The sequence below is a fragment of the Rattus norvegicus genome, chromosome 8, assembly GCF_036323735.1.
Source record: "Rattus norvegicus strain BN/NHsdMcwi chromosome 8, GRCr8, whole genome shotgun sequence".
In the NCBI taxonomy this organism is placed as follows: domain Eukaryota; kingdom Metazoa; phylum Chordata; class Mammalia; order Rodentia; family Muridae; genus Rattus; species Rattus norvegicus.
In genome coordinates, this window is record NC_086026.1 from 15,968,372 (window position 1) to 15,982,400 (window position 14,029).

Genomic DNA, 14,029 nt, shown 5'->3' on the forward strand with positions numbered 1-14,029 from the left:
ACAAGTATGATTAATATTTTGTGACATGCAGTGATGAGTGCCATGCAAATAATGCAGCACTCTTAAACAAAGAGCATGCCTCATTTTGTGCAGGAGATGCCTGGCTGGCCCTGCTGGACAAGAATACCTCCCTTTGCCTGTGACATCCTGCTGTCCTAACTTAATCACTGTCTTGAAACTGAAACAAACCAACAAGCATAAAATCCTCCTGCCAACAAGTCAGACACTGACTGGGAAGAAGCAAGGCCCAGGGTCTACCTTTCCCTCACACGCAAAAAAAAAAAAAAAAAATCACCAAAATAAAATAATTGTGGGTTATTTTTGATTACAAAATTTCTGTGATATCCTACTGCTCATTCATACCCAAAGAAAGTATTTTTAGTTCAAACACAAAATACCCACTCAATTTGGGAACATATTAAACCTTAGCATATGAAGGCAGTCCCTTGACAGAGAAGCTGCAGAAAGGACACACACAGCTTTCCAGCCCTGAGTTGCAGTCAACATCTATGTTTGCAGTGGAATTGATTAAAGAGACGATAACGCTGTACCTGTTTTCTGAATCAGGGTCAAAATCACACTCTTCAAAATGGCAGCAGATTCTGTAAAGTAATCCTTTTGTGGTCGTCATGCAGAAATGATACTTGGCAGAATTTGAATAGCATTAAATAGCAGTCTTCTAAAAATACCTGTGAAGAAAGTGTTGTGAATATGAGTAAAAATAATCCTCTGAAATGTTTTCATTTAATCTAAGCCCATATTTTTATTAAATATTATGTGCTGTGACTCTGTTTATTTATACTTTGAATCTCAAGATTGACTCATAAATACAAAAGATGATACTGTTTTTGATGTGATATATTTATCTAGCTCAGTTTTCTTACATAATTACGATAGTTAAAAGATCATTTAGCACATCCCTTTATATGCATACTTTCACAATTCCTCAGGTTTTTAAGAGATATATTTTATGCTATCCTATGAATTTGTAAAATTTTTAATTTGTATTTTATTCAAGGGATTTAAAAGCCTAGTAAGTATTTGATATTTTAAACTATTTGAGCTATTAAGTCATTGGGTCCCTGGTGACTTGCAATAAACTTTTAGGTGTGAGATTTTCAGCAATTTAAATGAAGTTCACTCTTTAGTAAAATTTCTCATTTAATGAAATCAATTTTTCCATATATAATAAGCTTTTGGTAGACTCAAAGTGTGTTAAGATGGTAATCAACATCTATGAGGAACTAATGTGGTAGTTTGAACCCAAATATCAGTAGCTCAGAGTCGTACTCAGGATTTACACTTCCATTGTTGATTTAAGTCAGGAGAGGTAGCATTTGTCTTATAGTTAGACAGTCTGCTTTCAAGTGAACAGATTTGGCCCATCTTCCTTAAAGAGATCTGCTTCTTACCCTCAACTGATTAGCAAATAAACCTTAGCCAGAAACAGTTTCATTTTCATTCTCAGAATGATCAAAGAAAGGTCTGGGAACCTGTCAAGATGACTCAAAATTAATTGCCATATATTCTTATTGCTGAACACTCCTTCAATTGTCCATAAATTCATTTACAAAAAACTACTTCCTACAAAAGACAATGGCTGCCTTCATTTGCATACATGAAATTTACCCATTACTCTTTCTATACTTTGCATACGTGTTTCTGGCCATTCTGGAAAACTATCTTCACCGTCATTGGTTCCACTTCTGGTTTCATTTCGTCCCATAGAAGCAGCTATTTTCCCGGTAGTCTAAACTGCAGAGTTGCCAGCCGTTCCGGACTTCTCATTGTTCCTCTGGATTCTGCTGGTTTCTAAATCATATTGCTTGGCCCTCTGCAATCTCAGATATGTTTTCTCTCCATTCCCAGCCCTGCTGTGGTCTAAGTGAGCAGCTGTCGAGTCAACCCTACTACATCCCCAGTGACAGTGTGGACTACAAATCAGAAAGGAGGAGGGTGTGTCTTGACACTTATTGGCATGGATTTTTATTTATATGGACTCACGAATTTACTGATTAGCATAACTTTTATTTCTCATGAATCAATTTACCACAAACAAAATAATTGTATCGGTAAGGAGGAGTAATTGTACATATTAAAACCATGTTAATTATAGTACATTAAAATGATTTACAAATAAGCCTTTAAATTTAAATATCTAGTGTTAAACCCAATGTATAGACTTTCTTTACATGATACATATAATAATCTTGAATGCGAAAGAAAATAAGCAAAGGGAAAAACATAAATAATGCCCATTTTTCAGGCAATATTTTAAACAGTGAAAACACCAATGGCTTTGACTGACAATGGGGACATTGGCCCTTAAAAACCTCTTTCTAAAAGTAGAAATATTTGTAAGAGCAATGCTTTTCCTTAAGCATTTGGATGCTTAAGCCATTTCAATAGGTTTTTGTTATTAACTATACTTTACAAAACCAATCTACTCATAAATTTATTGTCCAAATATGGAAGAAACAATGTCCCATATTGTAGTGTCCTGCAAGTGTCACATTGATGCTTACAACAAAACCATCTGTGATCAGGCATAGCACACTCACACTACAGCACACAGGGGAAATACTCAGGGGCAAAAGCAAAACCAAAACAAATAAACAAATACAACCGGAAAAGCTTTGGAGCTAACATTATCTCAGAAAAGGCACACCGCAGAACAGTTTTGAGCACAGCTCAGAAAGACCTGCGGGAGAGCCCTCTTAGACCTGCATCCTTCCTTCTAACTGAGACCAAGGTGTCTGTCTCGGGCAGCACTCTCATGCTTGCTCAGAGCTAGCACCATGTTGGAAGGAAGCAAAGAAATGAAGACCTCACAAGCTCACTGAAAGGAGGATGTGCTCTTTGGAAAGCTTCTGTCAAGCAACAAAAGTCGGGCGGGACTGCCAAGCTTCCGGATGTGCAAATAATTCTCTTTTGAGATGTTTTTTCGACTGGCAACTCCACCAAAGGCTAACTAAAACACTTAGACACCTCTGAGGAAATCCTTCAGAATCATCCTGGGAGCGTTTAGAGGAAGGCGTCCATGGGCAGTGCATGAGAAGACAAGGAAGGCTCTGCAGCTTCCTTCACACTGGCTGTGACAAGGATGCTGTCAGGGGACCGCCCGATGGAGCTGGGGACTGGCTCCTCAGTAAACTCAGGATCAAATTGCTGCAGGTCACTGGGCCTGCTCACATTTGGGTTAAATGGGGGTGTCATCGTCTTATTAATGAGATCATTGCAGTTAATTAAAGAGAAGAAATGATGACGCTTAATCTCCATAAAGTCATCCTTGGCACCCAGCCTCTTGGGCCGGTCCTTCTGCAGGAGGCCATTCAAGAGGTGCCTTGCTGAGTTTATAATATTTGGTTCCAACTGGAGAGGCTTGTTCAGAATACTGTCCTACATCTCAGCTGTGTTTTGGTTATAAAACGGAGGCAGGCCATACAACATCTCACAGGACAGCCCGGAGGTACCACCAGTCCACTCTCCTGGTGTACCACTGCTTATGGAGAGCCCCAGGAGCAAGATACTCAAGTGTGCCACAAAAAGTGGACGTTGGGCCGTTATGCTCCATGTTCTCCTTGCAGAGCCCAAAGTCAGTGAGGATGATGTATCCCTTTGAGCCTAGGAGAATATTATCTGGTTTTAAGTCTCTATAAGCAATGTTTAGGGAGTGCAAATAACCCAAGGCACTGACGCCAACCCCTCTCCTTTGCCAAGTCCAATCCCTGTGCCAAACCCTCTGACTTGCACTTCTTGAAAGTGGTCAGAAAGGACAGTTTTTGCAAAGGTTCTTCTAGCAAGGCACAAGGCAAAAGAAGCATTCTTTGCTGTCAAAGTTCTACAGAAGAAAGCCATTCTGAAGAAGGAGGAGAAGCATATATCAGAATGTGAAGCACCCTTTCCTGGTAGGCCTTCACTTTTCTTTACAAATTGCTGACAACATCTACTTTGTCCTAGACTGTAATGGTGGAGAGCTGTTCTACCACCTCCAGAGGGAGCTCTGCTTTCTGGAACCATGGGCTCGCTTCTATGCAACTGAAATAGTCAAATTCATTCTAATATATCTTTTCTTGATTCTCCATTGTATCTTATGTCCTATGATATCTATTGAAACTTTAAGACTAAGGAAGGCAAGGATCCTGAGCATATGAACTTTATGGCTCAGAGAGAATGTAGGAGGAGCACCCAGCCAGTTCTAACATGGTGCGATGAGTTCTGTAGCAGCGGTTCTGCAACAGAACTGGTACTATGTATGACTTCAAAGGTCTTCTTTTAGGTAACTATGGAGTCACTAAAGAAGTCAGTCTGCAAGAGCAAAGGCTAAACAGAAAAACAAAACAAAACAAAACCAAAAATAAGCAAACAAAAGACCACAAATGTATATATGTACAGAGGTGAACCAAATCATGTGGTTATTGATATTATCTGATTCTTTAAGATATATTAAAAATAATTCTTGAAATTGGTGCTAATTATAACACTAGTTTATAGACTTACGTTATCCTAGCTTATAAAGCACATCCAGCTATATTAGGGGAGATAAGAATAAACCCAGTATGAGTCAGTAGGTAAGGAATTTTGATTTTCAGAGGGAAAACCATACCTAGAGGGTTACAGAATGGCTGATTCTTATAGTCTGGAATAGCTCAGTCCACTTTCTTCCTCTATAGAAACAGAGACAATATTTTACCATTTAGGAAGGACCACCATTTTTCTCTGACTGAGTCTGGGACTCTTTAGATATCCCACTGATGTCAAATGTCCTCATCAATCTTTGCCAGGGTATACAAAACCATAAGTGTTGATTATCTTTTGTTATCTGTTCATGATGTCTAGTCAGTTTTGAATGATACCAGGTGGGCCATCGATTCCAGATTAACGGCCTTCCACTCACAAGATTTCTTCCCCAGCTTGCTGCCACCTGTCTGGTACCAAAGCTGCTCAACTGTGAAGCTGACAGCTGGTTCTTCAGTGGGGAGGGATGGGAGCAGAAGTCAGGTGAAAATGGTTCATTAGCAATGAGACAGAAAAATCTGCAGGCTCCCTGAGGACATCTTGGGTGATGTGTCTGCCTCCTAATTTACCTGGCAGAGAGTTAATTATGAAAATAACATAGGAATTTCAGTAGTTTTAGGAGTTCTCATGATGTGATACCATCATCCTTCACACACTGACTTATCTTTCAGCTGAGACTTCCATTTTGATATGAAATCTAGCATAAAGGCTAAAGATAAAGCTTCTGATCGCTTGGTTTCACAGGGTGGTCCAAGAAGAAGGAAGCCTGGCTGGCAAGTTGGCTTGTGAGACTCTGGTCACTCACAGACTCTCTGAGGACCCATAGTTCTTCAACTTGAGTCTTCAACAACACATCAAGAGGGCAGAAACTAAAGCCTATGGCAATTTGACCATGCTTTTATACTTTTCTTTTATTCTTATTTCCTTCCTTTTATTGACTGAGAATTACTAATAAGACACTTACTTGAGATATCTCTCAGCTATGGGCTTTGAAGCTGTTTGAGGCTCTTTTAGGTTTGTACTAGAATGCTTGATATAACTAGAAACAAATCTTCATATACTGGGAATTATTATTTGTAGGATGATGTCACCTACAGGACAGAATGAAACCTGTCATTGGACAAAAAGGAAGGATGGGCAGGAGAAAGTTATCCCACAGATGTCATGGGGCACTACAGTGCTGGATCTAGTGTGGGATAAAAGAAGCCTTTTTTAACATACCACAACAATTATTATATATTTTTTAAATTTAATGTGGGTTCCCACACATATTCCAAGATGTATGTGCTGAAGCTAGAGGAGAGCTTGCTGTAGTCAGTTCTCTTTGCCTACCGCGTGGGTTCAGAGGATCAGATTCTGGTTGACAGTCTTAGTGGCTTGTATTTTTTCACATTCACTATCTTGCCAGCTCTTGAAATTAAATCACGGTGCTTTTGTGAATGATCTATAGGAGTAAGATGTCATGAAATTAGGATTTTTGCACAAACTTCTCATCTGCTTCACTGCAGCGGTGATTTAATCATCCACACACAGAGATTCTTACAGTAAGTCTATCCTCACAGAGTATTTCCCATCTTCACAGAAAGTGCATTGTCAGCAGTGCCTGAATCATTCACAAGCATAGTTTTTCCTAGAGTAAGTCAATTATCACAGAATATTTCCTAAGCAATCCTCAATTTCAGAGATAAATTACATATATCTAATGACTGTTACTGATAGGCTAGTTGGTGCATGTCTCAAATCCCAGCACTCTGGAGGCAGAAACAGGAGCATTGCCCAAAGCTTGAATCTAGCATGGTGTACACAGTGAATTCTATGCTATCCAGGGCTATTTAGTGAGAGGCTGATTCAAGGAACAAGTAAACAATAACAAGTAAACAAAATAATATCTTATTTTAAGACACAAATCATAACAGCACTAACAGCATAGTGAAAAAAAGCTTCATACCTGAAAAAAATAACAATAACTAAAACCCAAAACCAAACAGTAACACTAAAACTGCACTGCGGTTCACCAGACCCTGGCTCTCAGAGCATGTTCTTATGTTAGAAACACACTGATACAAGAATAACCTGAATCAGACCAGCAAAGTCCTAAAAATAAATGCTTCTAAAGTTTCTCCAGCCCTTTATTATCTGGACTCCCTTTTCACATGTGTGCACTGCCTTCTGGGCCTTTTCATTACCTGGTGGCCCTGGGTTCTGCCATTAGTGGCAGCCACTCTAAGTCACACTGGTAGGTCTGCCACTATTAGTTAAGAACTCTATTCAAGTTCACAATACGTAGAATTTCTCTCCTATAATCCTTGGCATCCTCAGTAGTGAAGGTCATAGGGCTGTCTGCAGTAGACACTCAAGCCAAGAATGAATTGGTTGTTGAAACATTTTATTCAGAATACCATGAACTCCCTAACCATCCTTGTTACTGCCATGTGTCATCCTTTTACCACATGTACCTTCTATCTCTAAAAAAAAAAGAGCCTCTTTTCTTTTATCCTTATAAATCTGATATCACAGAATAAAACTGCTTTTCAGACATGACAAACAGATCCCTTCCCTGAGAGAAGCAGGAGGTTGGAATGGGCTTAATAGATTTGGTTCTCTGCAGAGTGCTAGAGTTTGTAAGGGGCTACCGGACTGGAAATGGTGTTTGCCCCCTGCCCAACACAGTGCCAGGACAGAGTCGTTTGGCTCCAAGCTTCTGGGAGCTGAGCTTCTGTTATCACTGTCCTCCCCAATTGCTCCTAACGGAACAGAGGGATTTGTTTCACATCATGAAATAGAACCATGTTCCTTGACTGCTCAAAAGAGTAATTTTTAAAAGTGAAGACTAATTGGGCTGATTTGGCTGTTATGATTTAGCTTTCTGTAATTCATAAGGATGTAAACTGTGGGAGGAAATGGCTTGAATTAAAATTAATTTTTTAATCCTCTCCTGCAAAATTATCTTTCCTCAAGAACCAGAATATATTTGAAAATGTTCAAATGCAGATGTACAAAAGTATTTATTTTTGTAACTCTATGAGCTACATAAAAAACTTCAATTATTTCAGAAATAACATATTTAAGAAACTCTTCTAATCCTTAAGAACACAAGAAGAGTTTAGAAAAACTTTTAAGACAATTTTACTATCTTTCCTTTCCCAGGACACTGGTCGGACTTATGTCCTAGTCGTAAGAGCTAAGAGGCCTGTGGACAATGCTGTTCTTGGGGATGGGACACCAGGGATTTGAATATTGGCAAACTGCCTGGCAGCATCAATGGTTTTATGATCTGCAGTGGTCATCAGCTTCAGCTCAGAGGCTGATTTGCTAATCAATTTGTCAATGTCTGGAGGAAGATGTCAGCAACCTTGGAGCAAACATGTAGATTGGTTTTTGCAGACTATTTGCAACCAAGAGGAGGTAATACTTCTCCTAAAACTGCCTTAAAACATAGTTAAAACAACAGATATTGGGGATTTACTGAATCAAGTCCATTACTCAAGTACACACACACACACACACACACACACACACACACACACACACACACACACCTTCCTCTAAGATAGAAACCCAAGGCATTTCTTACAACGTTCATTGTATCAGCAAAACTTGTTAGCATTGTAAGCAGCCTTATAATAAAAAGAAATAAGGCAGCTATAATAGTATGAATCAGTCAGAAACCTAGAAAAATACATGGGAGGGCGAAGAGGGGAAGGAATGGGGGGTAAAACACCTGTGACATGTAAATGAAAGAGATTATGGGAAAGGAAGAATACAAGCTTTCTGAGTATATGAGGGGTGATGGTTGGAGAGAGCAGCTAAGCCTAATAACTCTAAAATCAACAGGTGAAAATGCCACCAAGGCTGGACAGTAAAGGTACATGACTATTACACAGAGTAACCCTGTTTTGAAAATACACACACACACACACACACACACACACACACACACACACACGGAAAATGTCAGAAGGTGCCCTGTCACTTTATGCATTAATTAGGAAGAATAGAAGGAAGATGATATTTGCATTTAAATATATTCATTGCATAGTTTCTCTTTGGCTCTAGTGTTCTAAAATGAGCATTGCTTTCTTACATTCATTTCAATTTGCGTAACGTTAAGGGCACCGCCTCCATCCAAGGGCAGGGATTAAAGGTGCGTGGCTCCATCGCTCAGTCCTTGTGACATTGTAGTCTACTGCTTGGCTGCTCTCTCCCACTCTCAGCAGACCCCAGCCACACACACACAACACTTGCAATTCATAAGAGTTAACACCAGTAGTGTCCTCTGTTTCCTCCTGTCACAAGGAGTCTTCTAAGGTTCAGCTTCTATCTCTCCATCCAACCAACCCACGTACCGGGAAATCTCCCATACCTCACCACCAATTTTTTTCTACACAACTTCTAACTGACTTTTTCGGTATTACTTATTTATTTTTCTATGTCTTCTTGTCTACCCACACTGTGCAGAACAAAACCATACAAAACAAAACATCAAAATTCCATCTTGTCACACTTATCCCTTTACGTTTTCTGCTGTTTTTTGTTCAATAGTTACTAATTCTGGGATTCTGACTCAGGATTAGGAGCCAATTCTAACTTCCTTTCTGCCTCCAGCACTGAGTTCAACCTAGCAATTTTCTCTAACAGGAAGGTGGCAGTTGTCTTCCAATAGCCATTCCTGTCCCTCACTCTCTCATTAACTAGGCTTGTGCTGGAATATAACCTCTTTGTGGCTTTTCCCATCAACACACCTGCAGTGCTAATCTCCGAACACAAATGTTTGAGGACGCCTCTGTCCCCAAAGAGAAAGGATGAAAATCTGTAATTAACTGTTTAAAATATTTCCCCCCACTCCATTACCTGATATTCTCTCTTCCCATGAGTTGCTTTTGTTATTCTGTGGCTTATGGTGGATACATCACTCTCTCTGGAACAACCAGCAATATCTTCTGTCTCTACTACTTGCCACTCAAAATGTATTCTGCAAATTCTCGAAGTAACCTCTGTTTGGGGGGCTGTTATAGATGCAGGCATATAGAATCAGGGCCCATGAGAAAATAACCCATTGTCCATTATATACAACCCAGGATGACTCTTTATATTTAAGTCATTTTGTTAAGATTTCAAATGATATCCCCCTTCCACAAACCCCCATCTCACCTTCTCTTCCTCCATCCCCTTTGGCTCTATTAGGGTGCTCCTCCACTCATCCACTCACTCACTCACTCACTCACTCACTCACTCTCACTCATCCACTCACTCACTCCCACCACACTTCTCTAGTGTCCCTTTACACTGGAGCATCAAGTGTCCATAGGACCAAGGGCCTCCCCTCCATTTGATGTGAGATAAACCCATCCTCTGCTACATATGTATCTGGATCCATGGGTCACTCCATGTATACTCTTTGGTTGGCAGTTTAGTCTCTGGGAGCTACGAGTGGTCCAGTGAGTTGATGTTGTTTTTACTATGGGGTTGCCACCCCCTTCAGCTCCTTCAGTTCTTCCCCTCGCTCTTCCATCAGGGTGCCCGGTCTGGCGGTTGGCTGTGAATATCTGTATCTGTCTTGGTCAGGTGCTGGTAGACACTCTTAGGGGAAGAGCCACACCAGGATCCTGTCAACAAGTGATTCTTGACATCAGCATTAGTATCTGGGTTTGTTATCTGCAGATGGGATGGGTTCCTAGGTGGGGCACTCTCTGTTCCATTTCTTGTCCCTGCCTTATATTTGGACAGGAACAATTGTGGGTTAAACATTTTGAGATGGGTGGGTAGCCCCATCCCTCAACTGGGGGCCATGCCTATCTACAGGAGGTGGCCTCTACAGGTTCTATCTCCCCTTTGTTGGATATTTTGGCTAAAGTCATCCCAGTTGGGTCCTGGGAGCATCCCACTTCCCTGGCATCTGGGGCTTTCTAGTGGCTACCCCCAGTTCCTCATTCCCCACTACTACATGGTTCTATTTGTTTTCTTGACCCTCTGTACTTCTCTCAAGTTCCTTTCAATACCTGATCCTACCCCTCTTTTTTTCCCTCCCCCTCCTTTCTTCCTCACAGGTCCCTCATTCCCAGGATGACTTTTTAAAGACACCTTTCCCATCCCACAGTGTTTGTAACACTCCTACAAAAACAAATATCACATTATTATGAGCCTCCACCAGGGCCCTCATCTTCTTTTTCTCCTCTTCTTTCTCCTGTTCGTTATTTTTAACACTATTGTCGAAATAAGGACTTCTTATTGACCCATTCCTCTGGTTATGCCAATCAGCTGCTCTCACTTTCATTTCTGTCTGGCAGCTCTTTGAACACAGGAAGAATATATATCACCCTGGATCAGACAGTGAAACTCCCATGGAGTGAAAATAAGAAAACAGAAAGATTAAAGATTTTATCTAGAATTGGGTGCAATATATTAAAATATCACCCTTTGCTCCATTAATATATGTTCACATTTATGATGATTAAAATAAAATAAAGGGCTGGGAAGACAAGTCAGAAGTTAAGATCACGCACTGCTCTTGCAGAGGACCTGAGTTAGATCCCAGAACCAATGTTAGGCAGCTCACTGCTATCTATAAATACAGTTCCAGGGGAAATGATAAGTCTGACATCATGGATACTTGTGTTCGTATGTACATATCACAAACACACACTCATACATAAAAATAACATTCACATTTTTAAAAAATTAAAAATATTTTCAGAAAATAAGAGAGATCACATCCTTGTGTTAACCTTAACAAAAATGCTCGTCACTGGTAAAGTGAGATGGCATAAGGCTACGCAGACATAGTGCAACATGGCCCCATGAATGAAATGGCAACTTTCACGTCCTTATAGCTACCAGAGCAATGTGATTTAAACTGCAGTGACATTCTTTCTTGCTGATCAGGATGACAATCATTAAGAATGTGTATCTCTCCGCTTTTTCATGTGTATCTTCAGTTTTTTCTTTGGCTTTATTTTTCCTATCATAGTTTGTTTTGTTTTGTTTTATCTTACCTTACTTTATTTTATTATCTTTCTCTGAAAGACTATTTTTTTCTAATAAGAGATAGAAATGGTATGGATTCCAATGGGAGGAAAAGTGTTGGGTGGATTTTGGAGTTGTTGTGGGAGGAGAACCATAATTAGAATGTATTGTATAAAACAAATTTATTTGCAAAAATAAAACAAAAAAGAAAATAACCAAAAACCTGGCAAAGATGCAGACACTAATGGTGGGAAGGTAATCTACTCTAGTTACTATGGAAGTCAGTTTGGAGAGTTTGCAAATAACTAATAACATGTCTCCCACATACCCTACCTGTGACACTCCTTACTATAAAGCTACAAGCCACTGAGTTAACAAATCACAGAGATACATGCATACTGATACTTACTTTGACACTACCTAAAACAGGTAACTTACAGAACAATGTAGGAAGGGGAATGCCAAGGCAAGGAAGCAGAAGGGAATGGGTGGGTGGGGGGAGCATAAAGAAATGAGATTTCAAATAACCCAAGAGAAAAGGAAATGAATTATTTACAGAGAAAGAGAGAAAGCATCTGATGTCATATCAAGACTAGTGCAACTCAGAAGATTGGGTTCATGTATTTTCTTGATTGTGGGTCCAAGATTTTATACCTTTTCTTTTTTCTTTTTTTCCCTTCTCTTTTATTGGATATTTTCTTTATTTACATTTCAAAAGTTACCCCTTTCCCTGTTTCCCTTCCAGACACACCCCATTCCATTCCCCCAAACCCTGCCTTCATGAGGACACCCACCTAATTCCCTTCTGCTTCCTTGCCCTGGCATTCCTCTACACTGGGGCATCAAGCCTTCAGAGGACAAGGCCCTCTCCTCCCATTGATGCCCAACAAGGCCATCCTCTCCTACATAGGTGACTGGAGCCCCGGGTCGCTCAATGTGTACACCTTTTTTGGTGGTTTAGTGTTGCTGTAAAATTATAAAAAAATACTGTCTTTTATCCCGCACTAGATCCGGCACCACAGTGTCCCAAGATATCTTCATCTTAGTCAGCAAAGCCTCTCACCCACTTTGCTGTATCTCCAATCACATTGCTATGGCATTTCTCTGAGCCTGGCAACAATCTCTCTACCCATCTAGTGCCACCATACAGGTGTCTCCAGCCATACACTCTCTTAAATTTAAATCGCCACATGAAAGAACACGTAACACAATAACCTCTGAATCAATTGATAAGATATAATTGACCACCTAGACAAACAAAGCCCCGTACAAATCCATCCCTTAAGAATATTTATAACAACCTGTAAATGTGCAGAGAGGAATCTTGACATCAGCCTCCATGTTCTCTCTGCTGCTTTTCTTCTCCTCACTCTAGGCTCCTCCTCTCTCTAAAACTTTTCTCCCGCCCACCCTTCCTTCTCATCCAAAGACAGCCCTCGTTCCAGCTTGTGCCTGCCTTCACCTGTGTGACATCCAACAGTTTAGTCTCTGTGAGATCTGTGATGTCTGGTTGGTTGATATTGTTGTTGTTCCATTGGTTCCATCGGTTACCTCAGTCCTTTCTCTAACTCATCCATTGGGGAGCCTGTTCTCAGTCCAATGATTGGCTGCGAGCATCGACCTCTTTATTTGTCAGGCTCTGGCAGAGCCTCTTAGGAGACAGGTATATCAGGCTCCTGTCAGCATGCACCTCTTGTCATCCCCCTAGTGACTGGGTTTGGTTACTGCATGTGGGATGGATCCCCATGTGTGGCAGTCTCTGGAAGGCCTTCTCTGCTCCACACTTTGTCTCCATATTTCCTCATGTGAGTATTTTGTGCCCCCAGCTAAGAAGTACTGAAGTATCCACAGTTTTGTCTTTCCTCTTTTTGAGCCTCATGTGATCTGTAAATTGTATCTTAGGTATTCTGAGCTTTTGGGTTAATAACCACTTATCAGTGAGTGTATATCATTTTGTTCTTTTGTTATTGGGTTACCTCATGCAGGATGATATTTTCTAGTTTAATCCATTTGGTAAGAATTTCATGAAGTTGTTGCTTTTAATAGCTGAGTAGTACTCCACTATGTCAATGTACCACATTTTCTGTATCCATTCCTCTGTTGAAGGGCATCTGGGTTCTCTCCAGCTTCTGGCTATTATAAATAAGGCTGTTATGAACATAGTGGAGCATGCATCTTTGTTGTATGTTGGAGCATCATTGGGGTATATGACCAGGAGTGGTATAGCTGGGTCCTCAGATATTACAAGTCCAATTTTCTGAGGAATCTCCAGACTGATTTCCAGAGTAGTTATATCAGTTTGCAGTACCAAATGTGGAGGAGTGTTCCTATTTCTCCGCATCCTCACCAGCATCTGTTGTCACCTGAGTTTTTGAACTTAACCATTCTGACTGGTGTGAGGTGGAATCTCAGGGTTGTTTTGATTTGCATTTCCTTGGTGACTAAAGATGTCGAACATTTCCTTAGGTGCTTTCCAGCCATTTACTATTTCTCAGTTGATATTACTTTATTTACCTCTGTATCCCATATTTAATAGAGTGATTTGATT

The 14,029-nt window shown here is 40.3% G+C and overlaps 1 protein-coding gene and 1 pseudogene across 4 annotated transcripts in view; both read right to left on the reverse strand.

The window, feature by feature from the left end:
• Window positions 1–14,029, reverse strand: part of Cntn5 (contactin 5) — a 1,231,995-nt gene that overhangs the window by 950,948 nt on the left and 267,018 nt on the right. For all 4 annotated transcript variants that reach the window (XM_017595409.2, XM_017595411.3, XM_017595408.3 and 1 more), the window contains exon 2: window positions 552–689. The gene's annotated coding sequence lies outside the window, so the exon portion shown is untranslated. The remainder of the gene's footprint in view (window positions 1–551; window positions 690–14,029) is intronic.
• Window positions 696–6,727, reverse strand: Sgk1-ps1 (Serine/threonine-protein kinase Sgk1, pseudogene 1; annotated as a pseudogene).